Source organism: Rhipicephalus microplus, chromosome 3 (assembly GCF_043290135.1).
Source record: "Rhipicephalus microplus isolate Deutch F79 chromosome 3, USDA_Rmic, whole genome shotgun sequence".
In the NCBI taxonomy this organism is placed as follows: domain Eukaryota; kingdom Metazoa; phylum Arthropoda; class Arachnida; order Ixodida; family Ixodidae; genus Rhipicephalus; species Rhipicephalus microplus.
In genome coordinates, this window is record NC_134702.1 from 169,409,831 (window position 1) to 169,432,809 (window position 22,979).

The 22,979-nt window shown below is 44.2% G+C and overlaps 29 non-coding genes across 29 annotated transcripts; all 29 read left to right on the top strand.

The window, feature by feature from the left end:
- Window positions 1–523: 523 nt before the first annotated feature.
- TRNAA-UGC (transfer RNA alanine (anticodon UGC)) lies at window positions 524–595 on the top strand. The gene has a single exon. It is a non-coding gene; the product is annotated as a tRNA-Ala (tRNA).
- A 273-nt stretch (window positions 596–868) lies between these two features.
- TRNAA-UGC (transfer RNA alanine (anticodon UGC)) lies at window positions 869–940 on the top strand. Its single transcript has one exon. It is a non-coding gene; the product is annotated as a tRNA-Ala (tRNA).
- A 275-nt stretch (window positions 941–1,215) lies between these two features.
- Window positions 1,216–1,287, top strand: TRNAA-UGC (transfer RNA alanine (anticodon UGC)). Its single transcript has one exon. It is a non-coding gene; the product is annotated as a tRNA-Ala (tRNA).
- Window positions 1,288–1,562: 275 nt separating this feature from the next.
- TRNAA-UGC (transfer RNA alanine (anticodon UGC)) lies at window positions 1,563–1,634 on the top strand. The gene has a single exon. It is a non-coding gene; the product is annotated as a tRNA-Ala (tRNA).
- A 273-nt stretch (window positions 1,635–1,907) lies between these two features.
- TRNAA-UGC (transfer RNA alanine (anticodon UGC)) lies at window positions 1,908–1,979 on the top strand. The gene has a single exon. It is a non-coding gene; the product is annotated as a tRNA-Ala (tRNA).
- A 274-nt stretch (window positions 1,980–2,253) lies between these two features.
- On the top strand, window positions 2,254–2,325 carry TRNAA-UGC (transfer RNA alanine (anticodon UGC)). The gene has a single exon. It is a non-coding gene; the product is annotated as a tRNA-Ala (tRNA).
- A 967-nt stretch (window positions 2,326–3,292) lies between these two features.
- Window positions 3,293–3,364, top strand: TRNAA-UGC (transfer RNA alanine (anticodon UGC)). The gene has a single exon. It is a non-coding gene; the product is annotated as a tRNA-Ala (tRNA).
- A 5,127-nt stretch (window positions 3,365–8,491) lies between these two features.
- TRNAA-UGC (transfer RNA alanine (anticodon UGC)) lies at window positions 8,492–8,563 on the top strand. The gene has a single exon. It is a non-coding gene; the product is annotated as a tRNA-Ala (tRNA).
- Window positions 8,564–8,835: 272 nt separating this feature from the next.
- TRNAA-UGC (transfer RNA alanine (anticodon UGC)) lies at window positions 8,836–8,907 on the top strand. Its single transcript has one exon. It is a non-coding gene; the product is annotated as a tRNA-Ala (tRNA).
- Window positions 8,908–9,180: 273 nt separating this feature from the next.
- On the top strand, window positions 9,181–9,253 carry TRNAA-UGC (transfer RNA alanine (anticodon UGC)). The gene has a single exon. It is a non-coding gene; the product is annotated as a tRNA-Ala (tRNA).
- Window positions 9,254–9,526: 273 nt separating this feature from the next.
- On the top strand, window positions 9,527–9,599 carry TRNAA-UGC (transfer RNA alanine (anticodon UGC)). Its single transcript has one exon. It is a non-coding gene; the product is annotated as a tRNA-Ala (tRNA).
- A 273-nt stretch (window positions 9,600–9,872) lies between these two features.
- Window positions 9,873–9,945, top strand: TRNAA-UGC (transfer RNA alanine (anticodon UGC)). The gene has a single exon. It is a non-coding gene; the product is annotated as a tRNA-Ala (tRNA).
- A 278-nt stretch (window positions 9,946–10,223) lies between these two features.
- On the top strand, window positions 10,224–10,296 carry TRNAA-UGC (transfer RNA alanine (anticodon UGC)). Its single transcript has one exon. It is a non-coding gene; the product is annotated as a tRNA-Ala (tRNA).
- Window positions 10,297–11,261: 965 nt separating this feature from the next.
- Window positions 11,262–11,334, top strand: TRNAA-UGC (transfer RNA alanine (anticodon UGC)). Its single transcript has one exon. It is a non-coding gene; the product is annotated as a tRNA-Ala (tRNA).
- Window positions 11,335–11,608: 274 nt separating this feature from the next.
- TRNAA-UGC (transfer RNA alanine (anticodon UGC)) lies at window positions 11,609–11,680 on the top strand. The gene has a single exon. It is a non-coding gene; the product is annotated as a tRNA-Ala (tRNA).
- Window positions 11,681–12,299: 619 nt separating this feature from the next.
- On the top strand, window positions 12,300–12,371 carry TRNAA-UGC (transfer RNA alanine (anticodon UGC)). Its single transcript has one exon. It is a non-coding gene; the product is annotated as a tRNA-Ala (tRNA).
- A 1,309-nt stretch (window positions 12,372–13,680) lies between these two features.
- On the top strand, window positions 13,681–13,751 carry TRNAA-UGC (transfer RNA alanine (anticodon UGC)). The gene has a single exon. It is a non-coding gene; the product is annotated as a tRNA-Ala (tRNA).
- Window positions 13,752–14,713: 962 nt separating this feature from the next.
- Window positions 14,714–14,786, top strand: TRNAA-UGC (transfer RNA alanine (anticodon UGC)). Its single transcript has one exon. It is a non-coding gene; the product is annotated as a tRNA-Ala (tRNA).
- A 274-nt stretch (window positions 14,787–15,060) lies between these two features.
- TRNAA-UGC (transfer RNA alanine (anticodon UGC)) lies at window positions 15,061–15,132 on the top strand. The gene has a single exon. It is a non-coding gene; the product is annotated as a tRNA-Ala (tRNA).
- Window positions 15,133–15,406: 274 nt separating this feature from the next.
- On the top strand, window positions 15,407–15,478 carry TRNAA-UGC (transfer RNA alanine (anticodon UGC)). The gene has a single exon. It is a non-coding gene; the product is annotated as a tRNA-Ala (tRNA).
- A 273-nt stretch (window positions 15,479–15,751) lies between these two features.
- TRNAA-UGC (transfer RNA alanine (anticodon UGC)) lies at window positions 15,752–15,823 on the top strand. Its single transcript has one exon. It is a non-coding gene; the product is annotated as a tRNA-Ala (tRNA).
- A 617-nt stretch (window positions 15,824–16,440) lies between these two features.
- Window positions 16,441–16,512, top strand: TRNAA-UGC (transfer RNA alanine (anticodon UGC)). The gene has a single exon. It is a non-coding gene; the product is annotated as a tRNA-Ala (tRNA).
- Window positions 16,513–16,785: 273 nt separating this feature from the next.
- TRNAA-UGC (transfer RNA alanine (anticodon UGC)) lies at window positions 16,786–16,858 on the top strand. Its single transcript has one exon. It is a non-coding gene; the product is annotated as a tRNA-Ala (tRNA).
- A 273-nt stretch (window positions 16,859–17,131) lies between these two features.
- Window positions 17,132–17,204, top strand: TRNAA-UGC (transfer RNA alanine (anticodon UGC)). The gene has a single exon. It is a non-coding gene; the product is annotated as a tRNA-Ala (tRNA).
- A 963-nt stretch (window positions 17,205–18,167) lies between these two features.
- TRNAA-UGC (transfer RNA alanine (anticodon UGC)) lies at window positions 18,168–18,240 on the top strand. The gene has a single exon. It is a non-coding gene; the product is annotated as a tRNA-Ala (tRNA).
- A 273-nt stretch (window positions 18,241–18,513) lies between these two features.
- Window positions 18,514–18,585, top strand: TRNAA-UGC (transfer RNA alanine (anticodon UGC)). The gene has a single exon. It is a non-coding gene; the product is annotated as a tRNA-Ala (tRNA).
- Window positions 18,586–18,859: 274 nt separating this feature from the next.
- Window positions 18,860–18,931, top strand: TRNAA-UGC (transfer RNA alanine (anticodon UGC)). The gene has a single exon. It is a non-coding gene; the product is annotated as a tRNA-Ala (tRNA).
- A 273-nt stretch (window positions 18,932–19,204) lies between these two features.
- TRNAA-UGC (transfer RNA alanine (anticodon UGC)) lies at window positions 19,205–19,276 on the top strand. Its single transcript has one exon. It is a non-coding gene; the product is annotated as a tRNA-Ala (tRNA).
- A 1,308-nt stretch (window positions 19,277–20,584) lies between these two features.
- TRNAA-UGC (transfer RNA alanine (anticodon UGC)) lies at window positions 20,585–20,656 on the top strand. The gene has a single exon. It is a non-coding gene; the product is annotated as a tRNA-Ala (tRNA).
- Window positions 20,657–22,979: the final 2,323 nt, after the last annotated feature.

Below are 22,979 nucleotides of genomic sequence, written 5' to 3' on the forward strand. Positions count from 1 at the left end.
TCGAACATTGCTGCCATTTTCTTTAACCATAGAAATGTGCGGCTTTCCTCATTGACGAGAAAACTGTATCAGGCAGCAATGACGAGTTGACTTTGTTTATTTCAACTAATGATTCATTTTATTGTAGAACAAGCTGATGATCACCAAGAAACTCGTTAATGATTGCTCCAAATGTAACGGGGTGTAGCTCAGTGGTAGAGCGCTCGCTTTGCATGTGAGAAGTCCCGGGTTCATTCTCCGGCACCTCCGAAGCGCTCTCGACTTTAGCGGTATCTTTTTTTATTGCCTGTTGTAATACTACGGCACCACGAGTTACCGGTGCGCATATCATGAAATACATTTCATCGAACAGCGCTGTCATTTTTTTTTACTATAGAGATATGCGGCTTTCCTCAATGATGAAAAAACTGTATCAGGCAGAAATGACAAGATGATTTTGTTTATTTCAACTATTGAATTATTTTGTTGTTAGAACAAGCTAATGAGCACCAAGAAACTCGGTAATGAGTGCTCCAGATGTAACGGGGGTGTAGCTCAGTAGTAGAGCGCTCGCTTTGCATGTGAGAAGTCCCGGGTTCAATCCCCGGCACCTCCAAAGCGCTCTCGACTTTGGCGGTATCTTTTTTATTGCCTGCTGTAATACTACGGCACCACGAGTTACCGGTGCGCATATCATGAAAAACAATTCATTGAAAGGCGCTGCCATTATCTTTGACTATAGAAATATGCGGCTTTCCTCAATGATAAAAAAACTGTAACAGGCAGAAATGACGAGATGATTTTGTTTATTTCAACTAATTGATTATCTTATTGTTTGAACAAGCTGATGAGCACCAAGAAACTCGTTAATGAGTGCTCCAGATGTAACGGGGGTGTGGCTCAGTGGTAGAGCGCTCGCTTTGCATGTGAGAAGTCCCGGGTTCAGTCCCCGGCACCTCCAAAGCGCTCTCAACTTTAGCGGTATCTTTTTTTATTGCCTGTTGTAATACTACGGCACCACGAGTTACCGGTGCGCATATTATGAAATACATTTCATCGAACAGTGCTGCCATTTTCTTTGACTATAGAGATAAGCGACTTTTCTCAATGATGAAAAAAACTGTATCAGGCAGCAATGACGAGACGATTTTGTTTATTTCAACTAATTTATTATTTTATTGTTCGAACAAGCTGATGAGCACCAAGAAACTCGTTATTGAGTGTTCCAGATGTAAAGGGGGTGTAGCTCAGTGGTATAGCGCTCGCTTTGCATGTGAGAAGTCCCGGGTTCAATCCCCGGCGCCACCAAAGCGCTCTCGACTTAAGCGGTATCTTTTTTTATTGCCTGTTGTAATACTACCGTACCACGAGTTACCGGTGCGCATATCATGAAATACATTTCATCGAACAGCGCTGCTATTTTCTTTGACTATAGAGATAAGCGGCTTTCCTCAATGTTAAAAAAAACTGTATCAGGCAGCATTGACGAAACGACTTTGTTTATTTCAACTAATTGATTATTTTATTGTTTGAACAAGCTGATGAGCACCAAGAAACTCGTTAATGAGTGTTCCAGATGTAACGGGGGTGTTGCTCAGTGATAGAGCGCTCGCTTTGCATGTGAGAAGTCCCGGGTTCAATCCCCGGCACCTCCAAAGCGCTCTCGACTTTAGCGGTATATTTTTTATTGCCTGCTGTAATACTACGGCACCACGAGTTACCGGTGCGCATATCATGAAATACATTTCATCGAACAGCGTTGTCATTTTCTTTGACTATAGAAATATGCGGCTTTCCTCAATGATGAAAAAACAGTATCAGGCAGAAATGACGAGATGATTTTGTTTATTTCAACTAATTGATTATTTTATTGTTTGAACAAGCTGATGAGAACCAAGAAACTCCTTAATAAGTGCTCCTCATTTAACGGGGGAGTAGCTCAGTGGTAGAGCGCTCGCTTTGCATGTGAGAAGTCCCGGGTTCAGTCCCCGGCACCTCCAAAGCGCTCTCAACTTTAGCGGTATCTTTTTTTATTGTTTGTTGTAATACTACGGTACCACGAGTTACCGGTGCGCATATCATGAAATACATTTCATCGAACAGTGCTGCCATTTTCTTTGACTATAGAGATAAGCGACTTTTCTCAATGATGAAAAATGTGTATCAGGCAGCAATGACGAGACTATTTTGTTTATTTCAACTAATTGAATATTTTATTGATTGAACAAGCTGATGAGCACCAAGAAACTCGTTAATGAGTGCTCCAGATGTAACGGGGGTGTAGCTCAGTGGTAGAGCGCTCGCTTTGCATGTGAGTAGTCCCGGGTTCAATCTCCGGCGCCTCCAAAGCGCTCTTGACTTAAGCGGTATCTTTTTTTATTGCCTGTTGTAATACTACGGCACCACGAGTTACCGGTGCGCATATCATGAAATACATTTCATCGAACAGTGCTGCCATTTCCTTTGACTATAGAGATAAGCGACTTTTCTCAATGATGAAAAAAACTGTATCAGGCAGCAATGACGAGACGATTTTGTTTATTTCAACTAATTGAATATTTTATTGATTGAACAAGCTGATGAGCACCAAGAAATTCGTTAATGAGTGCTCCAGATGTAACGGAGGTGTAGCTCAGTGGTAGAGCGCTCGCTTGCATGTGAGAAGTCCCGGGTTCAATCCCCGGCGCCTCCAAAGCGCTCTCGACTTAAGCGGTATCTTTTTTTATTGCCTGTTGTAATACTACGGCACCACGACTTACCGGTGCGCATATCATGAAATACATTTCTTCGAACAGTGCTGCCATTTTCTTTGACTATGAAGATAAGCGACTTTTCTCAATGATGAAAAAAAGTGTATCAGGCAGCAATGACGAGATGATTTTGTTTATTTCAACTATTGAATTATTTTATTGATAGAACAAGCTGATGAGCACCAAGAAACTCGTTAATGAGTGCTCCAGATGTAACGGGGGTGTAGCTCAGTGGTAGAGCGCTCGCTTTACATGTGAGTAGTCCCGGGTTTAGACCCCGGCACCTCGAAAGCGCTCTCGACTTAAGCGGTATCTTTTTTTATTGCCTGTTGTAATACTACGGCACCACGAGTTACCGGTGCGCATATCATGAAATACATTTCATCGAACAGCGCTGCCATTTTCTTTGACTATAGAAACATGCGGCTTTCCTCAATGATGAAAGAACTGTATCAGGCAGCAATGACGAGACGATTTTGTTTATTTCAACTAATTGAATATTTTATTGATTGAACAAGCTGATGAGCACCAAGAAACTCGTTAATGAGTGCTCCAGATGTAACGGGGGTGTAGCTCAGTGGTAGAGCGCTCGCTTTGCATGTGAGTAGTCCCGGGTTCAATCTCCGGCGCCTCCAAAGCGCTCTTGACTTAAGCGGTATCTTTTTTTATTTGCTATTGTAATACTACGGCACCAAGAGTTACCAGTGCGCATATCATGAAATACATTTCATCGAACAGCGCTGCCATTTCCTTTGACTATAGAAACATGCGGCTTTCATCAATGATGAAAGAACTGTATCAGGCAGCAATGACGAGATGATTTTGTTTATTTCAACTATTGAATTATTTTATATTTAGAACAAGCTGATGAGCACCAAGAAACTCGTTAATGAGTGCTCTAGATGTAACGGGGGTGTAGCTCAGAGCATTCCACTTCCGGCTTTCGAGCGATACGGTCGCGGAATGTTCGGCTCCGACGGAGCGGTATCAGCGGCCCGACCGGGCCGCGGTGACAGGGTTTTTGCGCCTAGCGCCGACGATTATCAGGTGATTTTGCCCAATCTGCCTTCCGGACGCATCGCTGCGAATACCGTTTTCATGCATGGTGATCCGAGAGCCCGGCCTTACCGCGTCGAAGATTACCGGGACACTTTGGCCAAGATTGGTGCGCTCGACGACGTTTTGGCGTTGGAGGCGTATCAAATGAACCACGTATGGGCTGTGACACTGACGAGTGCTGAGGCTGCTCGTAAGTTGCTCTCCGCCATCGATGTGAAGGTAAAGGATCGCCCATGTTTGCTCATTGACCCAAATAACCGCGAGGTTCGCTTGAAGCTTCACTGGTTGCTGCACGGCGTGACCGACGAAGACGTGCGTGTTGCCTTGACTCCCTATGGGAAAGTGTTCGAAGTGAAACGGGAGAAGTGGCGAGCACCGGGCATCACAGAAAAGGGCTCAACGACGCGGTCTGTGGGACTAAAGCTGCACTCCGACGTCAAGGTGGATGACATTCCGCACCAGCTCAAGATTGCTGGAGAGCTGACTCTCGTGTTCGTTCCGGGCCGTGCACCGTTGTGCCTACGGTGCAAGAGTACCGGTCACATACGTCGCGACTGCCGAGTACCCCGCTGCAGTCGTTGTCGCCGCTTCGGCCATGACGACGCCGACTGCGCGAAGACATATGCCAGTGTGACTGGACCAGCGCAGGAAAGTGATGCACTGGAGCACCTCATGGACGAAGCAGACTCGGAAGAAACAGCAGGAGTTACCCCGAGCTCTGCTGTGGAAGATGGGTCGTCATGCCGTCAAGAAGAGGGAGTGTGTGAAGCACCAGGTAAGCCCGACACCGGGCTTCCATATGAAGGCGTAGGCTAAAGTAGTGAAAAGGTGGATGCAAGCAGCACCGGCGACACGTGTCTTGGCTCAGCAGACGAGACCCCCTCGGAGGCTGAACCGATGACTGGGATTGAAAGCGACAGTGGCACTGTGACGGGGAAGCGTCTCCGTGACGAAGGGAAAAAAGACAAGGGCACCACTGCTGCCTCGCCGGACGAACCACCCGCTAAAACGACTCCAGCTCGGCGGCCTCTCATCCGGCCACGGCCAAACATTTCGTCGGAGCGCAAGACGGCGGAAACGCCGCCTTCGTCAACTTAAGGACTGTACTGGGACAAGGCGTTCAGGAAGGAATTGCAGTTGTAAGGTAAGCGCCATGCCCCTGGGTTTTTCGTAGCCTTACAATGGTGCAAATAGAAAATTCAATCCGTGTGGCCACTTTAAATGTGCGTGGCCTGGCTTCACGGAGAAAACAATGTCAACTTTATCGGCTAGTAAGTGACCTCGACCTTGACATACTGGCAGTCCAAGAGACTAAAGTCCATGGCGACGATGAAACTGGGGGCATGGTGCGCCAATTCTTGCCGCGGTATTCTGTTATAGTTAGCCATGCCATAGGGACTTCTTCCGGTTGCGTTTTGTTCGTCAGACAGAGTCTGGGTACTAAAGTAGAAGCCTCAACGTCATGTCCGTCTGGTCGGCTCATTGTTTGCGATCTTTTGTTTTCGGGATTGGAAAGGCGCGTAATATGCTTGTACGCACCGACTGTCACTGACGAAAGACGCATATTTTTCGAACAACTAAAGCAGTATACCAAATGTAATAGGCTCCTAATCATTATTGGCGATTTCAACTGCGTCCTTTCAGCCAAAGACAAAACTAGCGAACGACATTACAGGGATGCAAGGACGGCTGTCTTAAGCGATATAGTAAGAGAACATGGTTTGGAGGATGTGGCTGAATGTCTCGGTGGTGGCCGGACTATGCAGTACACCCACTTTCAGGCAGCCAGCCACGCCCGACTAGATAGGGCGTACGTGAGTGTAGAATTGGTACCGCTTTGCAAGGCATACCGTGTTAACGCCGTTTCATTTAGTGACCACTGCTTGGTTAGCTTTGTAGTAGCTAGCACGAAAGAAACGAAAAGGGCCTTCAACTGGCAACTATGGAAATTGAATTCGAATCTGCTGAGGGATGAAAAATTTATGGAGGAAGTAATGACGCAAGTTGAAAAAATGAAAGTTCGCAGTAAAAAGACGTTTAGAGAAAAATGGGAGAACTTCAAGCAGGTCGTTAAATTAAAGGCTTTGGAACGCTCGAGCGCTATAAGCAGAGAAAAAGGAGCAGAAGAAAAGCTCATGCGCAGAAACCTGAAAAAATTGCTCCTCGAAGAATGTAGAATGCCCGGCATGTTTCTTGAAGATATTCGCGCGTTGAAAAGTAAAATTGAGCGGTTCGATGTCGAAAGATACCGCGGTGCTATGGTGCGGGCAAGAGCCGAGCGACTGATAACGGCAGAAGCACCGTCAAAAAGGGCGTTGGGCTCAGAAAAGTGGCATGCGCGTCGTAATCAGATAACGAAAATTGAACACGATGGTGAAGTCAGCGATGTCGCAGATGTTATCGAGCGTGCTTTCTTTGAGCACTTCCATGGTTTATTCGCCGCCAGCTCAGTTGATGTCGATCGTTTTAAAAAAGATTTTTTACCGCTGATGCCAAAGCTTGACAATAATGCAAAAGAATTATTGGAAGAACCCATTTCGGAAGAGGAAGTTAACAGTGCTATTGAAAGTATGCATCCCGGGAAATCGCCTGGCCCTGATGGTCTGACTTCCGCCTTTTATAAGTGTTTCAAGTTTGAAATAACACCAGTCTTAGCTGACGTTTATAATGAGGCATTCGAGCTGAAAATATTACCCCCGTCCTTTTCATCATCTCACACTGTTCTTATACCAAAATCGGAAGACCCCGTTGCACTGCGCAAAGTAAATTCTTACCGCCCAATCTGCCTCACTAATGGAGATTACAAGATATTCATGAAAATCCTAGCTAAAAGGTTGCAAACAGTCATTACGGAGCTCGGGGGGCCACATCAGACGTGCGGCATTAAAGGTCGAACTATCCTCACGAATATACACGCAGCCCGGAGCATCCTCGAATGTTGCGACGCTAATGGTGCGCGAGTAGCAATGCTGCAAATCGAGCTCGAGAAAGCTTTTGACAGGGTGCCTCATGAAATTCTGCTGTGCATCCTAGATTATGTGAATTTAGGGAAAATAATCAAAGAGGGGGTTGTCATGGCGTACCGAGACTGCTCAACGCGGCTAATCGTTAACAAGGTGGTGGGGAAGCGCATCCCAGTCAAGCGTTCGGTCCGTCAGGGTTGTCCTCTCTCACCACTATTGTTTTGGTTGTACATAGAGTCCTTTTGTTTGAGTGTCATAGAGAATGACTGTGTCCGTGGGTTTAAGCTGCACGAGGTTGAAGTCCGACTGTTAGCTTATGCGGACGATATTGCCATTTTTTGCGCGGACTCTGACAGCATAGCAGATGCTGTCAAATGCGTTACTAACTTCTGTGCTGCAAGTGGCAGCGCTGTAAACTGGGGAAAATGCCTTGGCTTTTGGCACGGTGACTGGGCAGAAACCCCAGACAGTTTTGCCAGCATAAGGTTTGTTACGACACCGGTGAAATACTTGGGTGCTCCCCTCGAATGCTACAAAGACAGCGAATCGTACTGGAGGAGCCAAGTGGATAACCTGCGGGAAAGAGTGAACAAGTGGAATGGCTGGAATTGGTCTATGTTTTCTACAGCCACAATTTGCAACATATTCTTAGTGAGTAAAATTTGGTATATCTTACAAGTCTTACATTGTTCAAGGGTAAACATCCAAAAATTTCACCGTGTGTTCGCTGTCTTTGTGTGGGAATCGTCTTGGAAAAGATCGAGTCGGACCAATTTATTTCTTCGAGTGCGAAATGGAGGACTCGGCTTGTCGCATTTGTTTTTAAGACAGGTAGTCAATCGATTTTGTTTCTTTAGAGACGTCGACAACCCATTCCTTCGCACTGTCTGTCAACTTCGCCTGGGGCATTACTTGCCTAACATGGTTGTATCAACCTGCAGCGTACCTGGTGGTGTTTATGGCTTTCTCCGCGAAGTTGTACTTTCTTGTAGGTTTCTGTCAGTGCGGTTTTCACTTGAATATTTGAGTCAAGTCCGACGAAGAAAGTTGTACAAGGACTTATGTGATGTGTTTTTACCAGTGCCTATGTATCGGTCCCTTTACATTGTATGCCATGGCCACACTGTACTGAAGCGCGTCAAGGCGATGAAAATATCGCCAGGTGCTAAGAATTTCTTTTTTAAATTACATACCGGTACGCTGACCGTCAAAACCTGGATGGCTGCAAAGGGGTTCTACGTTCCTTGGGGCACGCATTGCATAATATGCAGAAAGGAGGAGACAATTGAGCATGTATTCATTGACTGCTGGGATGCTGTCTTTCTTTGGGACGTGCTCCAGCGCACGATCAAAAAGACTTCCCCATAAATTCATATGGCATCCGCTATTTGCATATACAAAGTGACGACGGTACCCCATATGATATGATAATGCTTATGGCTCTTCATAGCATTTGGAAATCCAGGATGGCAGCCATGCACTTTGATGTAGATGCACGAGCACCCACCCAGTACTTCAAAGAGTATATAAGAAATTTTGTGGATGAACAAAAGTTGCAGGAATTCCCCCCAGAATGGCTGCTGCGCGTCGAATTACTATCGACGATAAAAACATTTTAACAGATGCGTGGCCACATCGTTTGAGCCATGGTTTTTACAATGTTTTGGATTGTGTTGTGTAATTATCAGTTAATATGTGTATTGTTTATGTGAGCCGAAAACAGGCAAGAAAGAAAAAAAAAGGGGTGTAGCTCAGTGGTAGAGCGCTCGCTTTGCATGTGAGAAGTCCCGGGTTCAATCCCCGGCACCTCCAAAGTGCTCTCCACTTATCGGTATCTTTTTTTATTGCCTGTTGTAATACTACGGCACCACGAGTTACCGGTGCGCATATCATGAGATACATTTCATCGAACAGCGCTGCCATTTTCTTTGACTATAGAAATATGCGGCTTTCCTCAATGATGAAAAACTGTATCAGGCAGAAATGACGAGATGATTTTGTTTTTTTCAACTAATTGATTATTTTATTGTTTAAACAAGCTGATGAGCACCAAGAAACTCGTTAATGAAGGCTCCAAATGTAACGGGGGTGTAGCTCAGTGGTAGAGCGCTCGCTTTGCATGTAAGAAGTCCCGCGTTCAATCCCCGGCACCTTCAAAGCGCTCTCGACTTTAGCGGTATCTTTTTTTATTTCCTGTTGTAATACTACGGCACCCCGAGTTACCGGTGCACATATCATGAAATACATTTCATTGAACAGCGCTGCCATTATCTTTGACTATAGAAATATGCGGCTTTTCGCAATGATGAAAAAACTGTATCAGACAGCATTGACGAGATGATTTTGTTTATTTCAACTATTGATTTATTTTATTGTTAAAACAAGCTGATGAGCACCAAGAAACTCGTTAATGAGTGCTCCAGATGTAACGGGGGTGTAGCTCAGTGGTAGAGCGCTCGCTTTGCATGTGAGTAGTCCCGGGTTCAGACCCCGGCACCTCGAAAGCGCTCTCAACTTTAGCGGTATATTTTTTTATTGCCTGTTGTAATACTATGGCACCACGAGTTACCGGTGCGCATATCATGAAATACATTTCATTGAACAGCGCTGCCATTATCTTTGACTACAGAAATATGCGGCTTTTCGCAATGATGAAAAAACTGTATCAGGCAGCAATGACGAGATGATTTTGTTTATTTCAACTATTGATTTATTTTATTGTTAAAACAAGCTGATGAGCACCAAGAAACTCTTTAATGAGTTTACCAGATGTAACGGGGTTGTAGCTCAGTGGTAGAGCGCTCGCTTTGCATGTGAGTAGTCCCGGGTTCAGACCCCGGCACCTCGAAAGCGCTCTCGACTTTAGCGGTATCTTTTTTTATTGCCTGTTGTAATACTACGGCACCAAGAGTTACCGGTGCGCATATCATCAAATACATTTCATCGAACAGCGCTGCTATTTTCTTTGACTATAGAAATATGCGGCTTTCCTCAATGATGAAAAGACTGTATCAGGCAGCAATGACGAGATGATTTTGTTTATTTCAACTAATTGATTATTTTATTGTTTGAACAAGCTGATGAGCACCAAGAAACTCGTTAATGAGTGCTCCAGATGTAACGGGGGTGTAGCTCAGTGGTAGAGCGCTCGCTTTGCATGTGAGTAGTCCCGGGTTCAGACCCCGGCACCTCGAAAGCGCTCTCGACTTTAGTGGTATCTTTTTTTATTGCCTGTTGTAATACTACGGCACCAAGAGTTACCGGTGCGCATATCATCAAATACATTTCATCGAACAGCGCTGCTATTTTCTTTGACTATAGAAATATGCGGCTTTCCTCAATGATGAAAAGACTGTATCAGGCAGCAATGACGAGATGATTTTGTTTATTTCAACTAATTGATTATTTTATTGTTTGAACAAGCTGATGAGCACCAAGAAACTCGTTAATGAGTGCTCCATATGTAACGGGGCGGGGGTGTAGCTCAGTGGTAGAGCGCTCGCTTTGCATGTGAGTAGTCCCGGGTTCAGACCCCGGCACCTCGAAAGCGCTCTCGACTTTAGTGGTATCTTTTTTTATTGCCTGTTGTAATACTACGGCACCAAGAGTTACCGGTGCGCATATCATCAAATACATTTCATCGAACAGCGCTGCTATTTTCTTTGACTATAGAAATATGCGGCTTTCCTCAATGATGAAAAGACTGTATCAGGCAGCAATGATGAGATGATTTTGTTTATTTCAACTAATTGATTATTTTATTGTTTGAACAAGCTGATGAGCACCAAGAAACTCGTTAATGAGTGCTCCAGATGTAACGGGGGTGTAGCTCAGTGGTAGATTGCTCGCTTTGCATGTGAGTAGTCCCGGGTTCAGACCCCGGCACCTCGAAAGCGCTCTCAACTTTAGCGGTATATTTTTTTATTGCCTGTTGTAATACTATGGCACCACGAGTTACCGGTGCGCATATCATGAAATACATTTCATTGAACAGCGCTGCTATTTTCTTTGACTATAGAAATATGCGGCTTTCCTCAATGATGAAAAGACTGTATCAGGCAGGAATGACGAGATGATTTTGTTTATTTCAACTAATTGATTATTTTATTGTTTAAACAAGCTGATGAGCACCAAGAAACTCGTTAATGAGTGCTCCAGATGTAACGGGGGTGTAGCTCAGTGGTAGAGTGCTCGCTTTGCATGTGAGTAGTCCCGGGTTCAGACCCCGGCACCTCGAAAGCGCTCTCAACTTTAGCGGTATATTTTTTTATTGCCTGTTGTAATACTATGGCACCACGAGTTACCGGTGCGCATATCATGAAATACATTTCATTGAACAGCGCTGCCATTATCTTTGACTACAGAAATATGCGGCTTTTCGCAATGATGAAAAAACTGTATCAGGCAGCAATGACGAGATGATTTTGTTTATTTCAACTATTGATTTATTTTATTGTTAAAACAAGCTGATGAGCACCAAGAAACTCGTTAATGAGTTTACCAGATGTAACGGGGTTGTAGCTCAGTGGTAGAGCGCTCGCTTTGCATGTGAGTAGTCCCGGGTTCAGACCCCGGCACCTCGAAAGCGCTCTCGACTTTAGCGGTATCTTTTTTTATTGCCTGTTGTAATACTATGGCAGCACGAGTTACCGGTGCGCATATCATGAAATACATTTCATTGAACAGCGCTGCCATTATATTTGACTATAGAAATATGCGGCTTTCCTCAATGATGAAAAAACTGTATCAGGCAGAAATGATGAGATAATTTTGTTTATTTCAACTAATTGAATATTTTATTGTTTGAACAAGCTGATGAGCACCAAAAAACTCGTTAATGAGTGCTCCAGATGTAACGGGGGTGTAGCTCAGCGGTAGAGCGCTCGCTTTGCATGTGAGAAGTCCCGGGTTCAATCCCCGGCACCTCCAAAGTGCTCTCGACTATAGCGGTATCTTTTTTTATTGCCTGTTGTAATACTACGGCACCAAGAGTTACCGGTGCGCATATCATCAAATACATTTCATCGAACAGCGCTGCTATTTTCTTTGACTATAGAAATATGCGGCTTTTCTCAATGATGAAAAGACTGTATCAGGCAGCAATGACGAGATGATTTTGTTTATTTCAACTAATTGATTATTTTATTGTTTGAACAAGCTGATGAGCACCAAGAAACTCGTTAATGAGTGCTCCAGATGTAACGGGGGTGTAGCTCAGTGGTAGAGTGCTCGCTTTGCATGTGAGAAGTCCCGGCTTCAATCCCTGGCACCACCAAAGCGCTCTCGACTTTAACGGTGTCTTTTTTTATTGCCTGTTGTAATACTAAGGCACCATGAATACCGGTGCGCATATCATGGAATACATTTCATCGAACAGCGCTGCCATTTTCTTTGACTATAGAAATATGCGGCTTTCCTCAATGATGAAAAGACTGTATCAGGCAGCAGTGACGAGATGATTTTGTTTATTTCAACAAATTGATTATTTTATTGTTAGAACAAGCTGATGAGCACCACGAAATTCGTTAATGAGAGCTTCAAATGTAACAGGGGTGTTGTTCAGTGGTAGAGCGCTCGCTTTGCATGTGAGAAGTCCCGGGTTCAATCCCCGGCACCTCCAAAGCGCTCTCGACTTTAGCGGTATCTTTTTTTATTGCCTGTTGTAATACTACGGCACCACGAGTTACCGGTGCGCATATCATGGAATACATTTCATCGAACAGCGCTGCCATTTTCTTTGACTATAGAAATATGCGGCTTTCCTCAATAATGAAAAGACTGTATCAGGCAGCAATGATGAGATGATTTTGTTTATTTCAACTAATTGATTATTTTATTGTTAGAACAAGCTGATGAGCACCAAGAAACTCGTTAATGAGTGCTCCAAATGTAACGGGGGTTAGCTCAGTGGTAGAGCGCTCGCTTTGCATGTGAGTAGTCCCGGGTTCAGACCCCGGCACCTCCAAAGCGCTCTCGACTTTAGCGGTATCTTTTTTTATTGCCTGTTGTAATACTACGGCACCACGAGTTACCGGTGCGCATATCATGGAATACATTTCATCGAACAGCGCTGCCATTTTCTTTGACTATAGAAATATGCGGCTTTCCTCAATGATGAAAAGACTGTATCAGGCAGCAATGACGAGATGATTTTGTTTATTTCAACTAATTGATTATTTTATTGTTAGAACAAGCTGATGAGCACCAAGAAACTCGTTAATGAGTGCTCCAAATGTAACGGGGGTTAGCTCAGTGGTAGAGCGCTCGCTTTGCATGTGAGTAGTCCCGGGTTCAGACCCCGGCACCTCCAAAGCGCTCTCGACTTTAGCGGTATCTTTTTTTATTGCCTGTTGTAATACTACGGCACCACGAGTTACCGGTGCGCATATCATGGAATACATTTCATCGAACAGCGCTGCCATTTTCTTTGACTATAGAAATATGCGGCTTTCCTCAATAATGAAAAGACTGTATCAGGCAGCAATGATGAGATGATTTTGTTTATTTCAACTAATTGATTATTTTATTGTTAGAACAAGCTGATGAGCACCAAGAAACTCGTTAATGAGTGCTCCAAATGTAACGGGGGTTAGCTCAGTGGTAGAGCGCTCGCTTTGCATGTGAGTAGTCCCGGGTTCAGACCCCGGCACCTCCAAAGCGCTCTCGACTTTAGCGGTATCTTTTTTTATTGCCTGTTGTAATACTACGGCACCACGAGTTACCGGTGCGCATATCATGGAATACATTTCATCGAACAGCGCTGCCATTTTCTTTGACTATAGAAATATGCGGCTTTCCTCAATAATGAAAAGACTGTATCAGGCAGCAATGATGAGATGATTTTGTTTATTTCAACTAATTGATTATTTTATTGTTAGAACAAGCTGATGAGCACCAAGAAACTCGTTAATGAGTGCTCCAAATGTAACGGGGGTTAGCTCAGTGGTAGAGCGCTCGCTTTGCATGTGAGAAGTCCCGGGTTCAATCCCCGGCACCTCCAAAGCGCTCTCGACTTTAGCGGTATCTTTTTTTATTGCCTGTTGTAATACTACGGCACCACGAGTTACCGGTGCGCATATCATGGAATACATTTCATCGAACAGCGCTGCCATTTTCTTTGACTATAGAAATATGCGGCTTTCCTCAATGATGAAAAGACTGTATCAGGCAGCAATGACGAGATGATTTTGTTTATTTCAACTAATTGATTATTTTATTGTTTGAACAAGCTGATGAGCACCAAGAAACTCGTTAATGAGTGCTCCAGATGTAACGGGGGTTAGCTCAGTGGTAGAGCGCTCGCTTTGCATGTGAGTAGTCCCGGGTTCAGACCCCGGCACCTCGAAAGCGCTCTCGACTTTAGTGGTATCTTTTTTATTGCCTGTTGTAATACTACGGCACCAAGAGTTACCGGTGCGCATATCATCAAATACATTTCATCGAACAGCGCTGCTATTTTCTTTGACTATAGAAATATGCGGCTTTCCTCAATGATGAAAAGACTGTATCAGGCAGCAATGACGAGATGATTTTGTTTATTTCAACTAATTGATTATTTTATTGTTTGAACAAGCTGATGAGCACCAAAAAACTCGTTAATGAGTGCCCAGATGTAACGGGGGTGTAGCTCAGTGGTAGAGTGCTCGCTTTGCATGTGAGTAGTCCCGGGTTCAGACCCCGGCACCTCGAAAGCGCTCTCAACTTTAGCGGTATATTTTTTTATTGCCTGTTGTAATACTATGGCACCACGAGTTACCGGTGCGCATATCATGAAATACATTTCATTGAACAGCGCTGCCATTATCTTTGACTACAGAAATATGCGGCTTTTCGCAATGATGAAAAAACTGTATCAGGCAGCAATGACGAGATGATTTTGTTTATTTCAACTATTGATTTATTTTATTGTTAAAACAAGCTGATGAGCACCAAGAAACTCGTTAATGAGTTTACCAGATGTAACGGGGTTGTAGCTCAGTGGTAGAGCGCTCGCTTTGCATGTGAGTAGTCCCGGGTTCAGACCCCGGCACCTCGAAAGCGCTCTCGACTTTAGCGGTATCTTTTTTTATTGCCTGTTGTAATACTATGGCAGCACGAGTTACCGGTGCGCATATCATGAAATACATTTCATTGAACAGCGCTGCCATTATATTTGACTATAGAAATATGCGGCTTTCCTCAATGATGAAAAAACTGTATCAGGCAGAAATGATGAGATAATTTTGTTTATTTCAACTAATTGAATATTTTATTGTTTGAACAAGCTGATGAGCACCAAAAAACTCGTTAATGAGTGCTCCAGATGTAACGGGGGTGTAGCTCAGCGGTAGAGCGCTCGCTTTGCATGTGAGAAGTCCCGGGTTCAATCCCCGGCACCTTCAAAGTGCTCTCGACTATAGCGGTATCTTTTTTTATTGCCTGTTGTAATACTACGGCACCAAGAGTTACCGGTGCGCATATCATCAAATACATTTCATCGAACAGCGCTGCTATTTTCTTTGACTATAGAAATATGCGGCTTTCCTCAATGATGAAAAGACTGTATCAGGCAGCAATGACGAGATGATTTTGTTTATTTCAACTAATTGATTATTTTATTGTTTGAACAAGCTGATGAGCACCAAGAAACTCGTTAATGAGTGCTCCAGATGTAACGGGGGTGTAGCTCAGTGGTAGAGTGCTCGCTTTGCATGTGAGAAGTCCCGGCTTCAATCCCTGGCACCTCCAAAGCGCTCTCGACTTTAACGGTGTCTTTTTTTATTGCCTGTTGTAATACTAAGGCACCATGAATACCGGTGCGCATATCATGGAATACATTTCATCGAACAGCGCTGCCATTTTCTTTGACTATAGCAATATGCGGCTTTCCTCAATGATGAAAAGACTGTATCAGGCAGCAGTGACGAGATGATTTTGTTTATTTCAACAAATTGATTATTTTATTGTTAGAACAAGCTGATGAGCACCGCGAAATTCGTTAATGAGTGCTTCAAATGTAACAGGGGTGTTGTTCAGTGGTAGAGCGCTCGCTTTGCATGTGAGAAGTCCCGGGTTCAATCCCCGGCACCTCCAAAGCGCTCTCGACTTTAGTGGTATCTTTTTTATTGCCTGTTGTAATACTACGGCACCAAGAGTTACCGGTGCGCATATCATCAAATACATTTCATCGAACAGCGCTGCTATTTTCTTTGACTATAGAAATATGCGGCTTTCCTCAATGATGAAAAGACTGTATCAGGCAGCAATGACGAGATGATTTTGTTTATTTCAACTAATTGATTATTTTATTGTTAGAACAAGCTGATGAGCACCAAGAAACTCGTTAATGAGTGCTCCAAATGTAACGGGGGTGTAGCTCAGTGGTAGAGCGCTCGCTCTGCATGTGAGTAGTCTCGGGTTCAGACCCCGGCACCTCGAAAGCACTCTCGACTTTAGCGGTATCTTTTTTTATTGCCTGTTGTAATACTACGGCACCACGAATACCGGTGCGCATATCATGGAATACATTTCATCGAACAGCGCTGCCATTTTCTTTGACTATAGAAATATGCGGCTTTCCTCAATGATGAAAAGACTGTATCAGGCAGCAATGACGAGATGATTTTGTTTATTTCAACTAATTGATTATTTCATTGTTAGAACAAGCTGATGAGCACCAACAAACTCGTTAATGAGTGCTCCAGATGTAACGGGGTGTAGCTCAGTGGTAGAGTGCTCGCTTTGCATGTGAGTAGTCCCGGGTTCAGACCCCGGCACCTCGAAAGCGCTCTCAACTTTAGCGGTATATTTTTTTATTGCCTGTTGTAATACTATGGCACCACGAGTTACCGGTGCGCATATCATGAAATACATTTCATTGAACAGCGCTGCCATTATCTTTGACTACAGAAATATGCGGCTTTTCGCAATGATGAAAAAACTGTATCAGGCAGCAATGACGAGATGATTTTGTTTATTTCAACTATTGATTTATTTTATTGTTAAAACAAGCTGATGAGCACCAAGAAACTCGTTAATGAGTTTACCAGATGTAACGGGGTTGTAGCTCAGTGGTAGAGCGCTCGCTTTGCATGTGAGTAGTCCCGGGTTCAGACCCCGGCACCTCGAAAGCGCTCTCGACTTTAGCGGTATCTTTTTTTATTGCCTGTTGTAATACTACGGCACCAAGAGTTACCGGTGCGCATATCATCAAATACATTTCATCGAACAGCGCTGCTATTTTCTTTGACTATAGAAATATGCGGCTTTCCTCAATGATGAAAAGACTGTATCAGGCAGCAATGACTAGATGATTTTGTTTATTTTAACTAATTGATTATTTTATTGTTTGAACAAGCTGATGAGCACCAAGAAACTCGTTAATGAGTGCTCCAGATGTAACGGGGGTGTAGCTCAGTGGTAGAGCGCTCGCTTTGCATGTGAGTAGTCCCGGGTTCAGACCCCGGCACCTCGAAAGCGCTCTCGACTTTAGTGGTATCTTTTTTATTGCCTGTTGTAATACTACGGCACCAAGAGTTACCGGTGCGCATATCATCAAATACATTTCATCGAACAGCGCTGCTATTTTCTTTGACTATAGAAATATGCGGCTTTCCTCAATGATGAAAAGACTGTATCAGGCAGCAATGACGAGATGATTTTGTTTATTTCAACTAATTGATTATTTTATTGTTTGAACAAGCTGATGAGCACCAAGAAACTCGTTAATGAGTGCCCAGATGTAACGGGGGTGTAGCTCAGTGGTAGAGTGCTCGCTTTGCATGTGAGTAGTCCCGGGTTCAGACCCCGGCACCTCGAAAGCGCTCTCAACTTTAGCGGTATATTTTTTTATTGCCTGTTGTAATACTATGGCACCACGAGTTACCGGTGCGCATATCATGGAATACATTTCATCGAACAGCGCTGCCATTTTCTTTGACTATAGAAATATGCGGCTTTCCTCAATATTGAAAAGACTGTATCAGGCAGCAATGACGAGATGATTTTGTTTATTTCAACTAATTGATTATTTTATTGTTTGAACAAGCTGATGAGCACCAAGAAACTCGTTAATGAGTGCTCCAGATGTAACGGGGGTGTAGCTCAGTGGTAGAGTGCTCGCTTTGCATGTGAGTAGTCCCGGGTTCAGACCCCGGCACCTCGAAAGCGCTCTCAACTTTAGCGGTATATTTTTTTATTGCCTGTTGTAATACTATGGCACCACGAGTTACCGGTGCGCATATCATGAAATACATTTCATTGAACAGCGCTGCCATTATCTTTGACTACAGAAATATGCGGCTTTTCGCAATGATGAAAAAACTGTATCAGGCAGCAATGACGAGATGATTTTGTTTATTTCAACTATTGATTTATTTTATTGTTAAAACAAGCTGATGAGCAACAAGAAACTCGTTAATGAGTTTACCAGATGTAACGGGGTTGTAGCTCAGTGGTAGAGCGCTCGCTTTGCATGTGAGTAGTCCCGGGTTCAGACCCCGGCACCTCGAAAGCGCTCTCGACTTTAGCGGTATCTTTTTTTATTGCCTGTTGTAATACTATGGCAGCACGAGTTACCGGTGCGCATATCATGAAATACATTTCATTGAACAGCGCTGCCATTATATTTGACTATAGAAATATGCGATTTCCTCAATGATGAGAAAACTGTATCAGGCAGAAATGATGAGATAATTTTGTTTATTTCAACTAAATGAATATTTTATTGTTTGAACAAGCTGATGAGCACCAAAAAACTCGTTAATGAGTGCTCCAGATGTAACGGGGGTGTAGCTCAGCGGTAGAGCGCTCGCTTTGCATGTGAGAAGTCTCGGGTTCAATCCCCGGCACCTCCAAAGTGCTCTCGACTATAGCGGTATCTTTTTTTATTGCCTGTTGTAATACTACGGCACCAAGAGTTACCGGTGCGCATATCATCAAATACATTTCATCGAACAGCGCTGCTATTTTCTTTGACTATAGAAATATGCGGCTTTCCTCAATGATGAAAAGACTGTATCAGGCAGCAATGACGAGATGATTTTGTTTATTTCAACTAATTGATTATTTTATTGTTTGAACAAGCTGATGAGCACCAAGAAACTCGTTAATGAGTGCTCCAGATGTAACGGGGGTGTAGCTCAGTGGTAGAGTGCTCGCTTTGCATGTGAGAAGTCCCGGCTTCAATCCCTGGCACCTCCAAAGCGCTCTCGACTTTAACGGTGTCTTTTTTTATTGCCTGTTGTAATACTAAGGCACCATGAATACCGGTGCGCATATCATGGAATACATTTCATCGAACAGCGCTGCCATTTTCTTTGACTATAGAAATATGCGGCTTTCCTCAATGATGAAAAGACTGTATCAGGCAGCAGTGACGAGATGATTTTGTTTATTTCAACAAATTGATTATTTTATTGTTAGAACAAGCTGATGAGCACCGCGAAATTCGTTAATGAGTGCTTCAAATGTAACAGGGGTGTTGTTCAGTGGTAGAGCGCTCGCTTTGCATGTGAGAAGTCCCGGGTTCAATCCCCGGCACCTCCAAAGCGCTCTCGACTTTAGCGGTATCTTTTTTTATTGCCTGTTGTAATACTACGGCACCACGAGTTACCGGTGCGCATATCATGGAATACATTTCATCGAACAGCGCTGCCATTTTCTTTGACTATAGAAATATGCGGCTTTCCTCAATAATGAAAAGACTGTATCAGGCAGCAATGACGAGATGATTTTGTTTATTTCAACTAATTGATTATTTTATTGTTAGAACAAGCTGATGAGCACCAACAAACTCGTTAATGAGTGCTCCAGATGTAACGGGGTGTAGCTCAGTGGTAGAGCGCTCGCTTTGCATGTGAGTAGTCCCGGGTTCAATCCCCGGCACCTCCAAAGCGCTCTCGACTTTAGCGGTATCTTTTTTTATTGCCTGTTGTAATACTACGGCACCACGAGTTACCGGTGCGCATATCATGAAATACATTTCATCGAACAGCGCGGCCATTTTCTTTGACTATAGAAATATGCGGCTTTCCTCAATAATGAAAAGACTGTATCAGGCAGCAATGACGAGATGATTTTGTTTATTTCAACTAATTGATTATTTTATTGTTAGAACAAGCTGATGAGCACCAACAAACTCGTTAATGAGTGCTCCAGATGTAACGGGGTGTTGTTCAGTGGTAGAGCGCTCGCTTTGCATGTGAGAAGTCCCGGGTTCAATCCCCGGCACCTCCAAAGCGCTCTCGACTTTAGCGGTATCTTTTTTTATTGCCTGTTGTAATACTACGGCACCACGAGTTACCGGTGCGCATATCATGGAATACATTTCATCGAACAGCGCTGCCATTTTCTTTGACTATAGAAATATGCGGCTTTCCTCAATAATGAAAAGACTGTATCAGGCAGCAATGACGAGATGATTTTGTTTATTTCAACTAATTGATTATTTTATTGTTAGAACAAGCTGATGAGCACCAACAAACTCGTTAATGAGTGCTCCAGATGTAACGGGGTGTTGTTCAGTGGTAGAGCGCTCGCTTTGCATGTGAGAAGTCCCGGGTTCAATCCCCGGCACCTCCAAAGCGCTCTCGACTTTAGCGGTATCTTTTTTTATTGCCTGTTGTAATACTACGGCACCACGAGTTACCGGTGCGCATATCATGAAATACATTTCATCGAACAGCGCGGCCATTTTCTTTGACTATAGAAATATGCGGCTTTCCTCAATGATGAAAAAACTGTATCAGGCAGCAATGACGAGATGATTTTGTTTATTTCAACTAATTGATTATTTCATTGTTAGAACAAGCTGATGAGCACCAACAAACTCGTTAATGAGTGCTCCAGATGTAACGGGGTGTAGCTCAGTGGTAGAGCGCTCGCTTTGCATGTGAGTAGTCCCGGGTTCAGACCCCGGCACCTCGAAAGCGCTCTCGACTTTAGTGGTATCTTTTTTTATTGCCTGTTGTAATACTACGGCACCACGAGTTACCGGTGCGCATATCATGAAATACATTTCATCGAACAGCGCTGCCATTATCTTTAACTATAGAAATATGCAGCTTTCCTCAATGATGAAAAAACTGTATCAGGCAGCAATGACGAAATGATTTTGTTTATTTCAACTAATTGATTATTTTATTGTTTGAACAAGCTGATGAGCACCAAGAAACTCGTTAATGAGCGCTCCAGACGTAACAAGTGTGTAGCTCAGAGATTCTTTCGTCGGCACTCACGCGCGTCGGACGCAGGAATCATGTGCTCCGTAGGAGCGGCGTTTGCGGCAGATACTAGCCGCGGAAACAGGTCTTTTGATGACGATAAGGAATATCAAGTTGTGTTGCCAACCCTTCCTACAGGACGAATTGTTTTAAATACGGTTTTTCTGCACGCTGACGTACGAGCCCGACCTTATCGAGTTGAAGATTTCTGTGACACCTTGGCCAGCCTGCGACTGCTCCCCGAAGTGGTTGCTTTGGGGGCATATAGGATGAGCGACGTGTGGGCGGTAACGTTCAAGAACATGGACGCTGTCAAGACGATTCTATCGCAAGGCGATATCAAGGTAAAAAATTGTCGCTGTCTTGTCATTGATCCGGCAAACCAGGATGTGCGTATGAAAGTGCACTGGCTGCTGCACAATGTTCTCGATGAGGATGTGCGACGTGCTTTCGAGCTGTACGGCCAAGTGGTTGACGTCAACAGAGAGCGGTGGCGTGTAAACGGCATCAGCGAAAAAGGCTCCACTACCCGTATTTTGACAATTCGGTTGAAAGTGGGCGTCAAAATTGAAGACCTGCCTCACCAAGTGAACGTAAGCGGTGAGCAAGCTTTGGTGGTTGTTCCGGGCAGAGCGCCAGTGTGCTTACGCTGTCGAGCAAACGGGCACATACGGCGAGATTGCCGTGTGCCACGCTGTGGTGCCTGCCGAAGATTTGGCCACGAGGAGAACGACTGCACGTTGTCTTATGCCAGCGTCACCGGACCTCCGAGTGGCAACGACCACGCAGAACTGTTAATGGATGAGCATGAAGCTGAAGAGGCAGCGAGCGCGACTGCGAGGAAGGAAGAGGCGACCCCAGAATTGGTGAAACTGAGCAGGCCTAGTAGGATGGACAATGAAAAGGTCGAGAACAAGGCATCCGAACCACAGCCAGAAAAACCGATAACGACAGACAAGCCAGAACAGCACCTGCCGACTGTGAAGGCTCCCAGCGACGCAGACGCACTGCAAGACGACATGGAAATCAGCGACAACGCAGGCAGTGGACTAGCTGGAAAGCGACCAAGAGACATTGTTGGGGAAGACTTCACTACCTCCGGAGACGTTGGTCGAGAAGAACCACCAGCAAAAACCATAGGAATGAGGCGACCAACGTTGAAGCCACGGCCGAACTTGCAGACTAATCTACGGGCGGAGGCCAAGCAGCCTTCGCAAAAGCTTCCTGGGACTAGAGTTTTTTGTGCCTTTTTTCCGGATGAAGAGTAACCCGTAAGTGAACGGAGTTTACGCACACCATGCCTCTGTAAAACCTGGACCGATTGCCGCAAAATTTTCAGTAAAACTAAAGCAGTTTTTTTAGAAACGTTCACCTAAATTAAACACTGTGTTTTGTACTCCCTTCCCTAAACAAAAACCATGGCTTTCAGTATAGAGTCAGCCTTACGCGTCGCAACTTTTAACGTTAGAGGTTTACGCTCGAAGAGGCGACAGTATCAGTTACGTCGTTTGTTTCTTGAAAATGACTTTGATATCGCCGCTGTGCAGGAAACGAAAATTGAATCTGAAGAGCAGATGGACACCATATTTTTGAACTTCCGCTCCAGATACAATATATGTGTGAGTCATTCTGTAGGTACTTCAGGCGGATGTCTTCTCTTTACAAGGAACACAATTGGCATTGTCGAAAAAAGTGTACACAGTGATAATGAAGGGCGATTAATTGCATGTGATTTTCTTCTTTCCGGCATTAGTTGGCGCGTTGTGTGCGTATATGCGCCAAATAGACAACAGGATAGGAAAATATTCTTCGAAAGTCTTGATACGTATCTATCATGCGAGAAGGCAGTTATACTTCTAGGCGATTTCAACTGTGTGTGTAATGCCGAAGACAGGGCATGTAAAAACTTTGTACGTGACTCTAGCGCCTTGGTATTGGATTCAATGACGCGTGAGCGGAACTGGGATGACGCGGGATATGTACTGGCGCAGGGTACTCACTATACGCATTACCAGCTCAACAGTAAA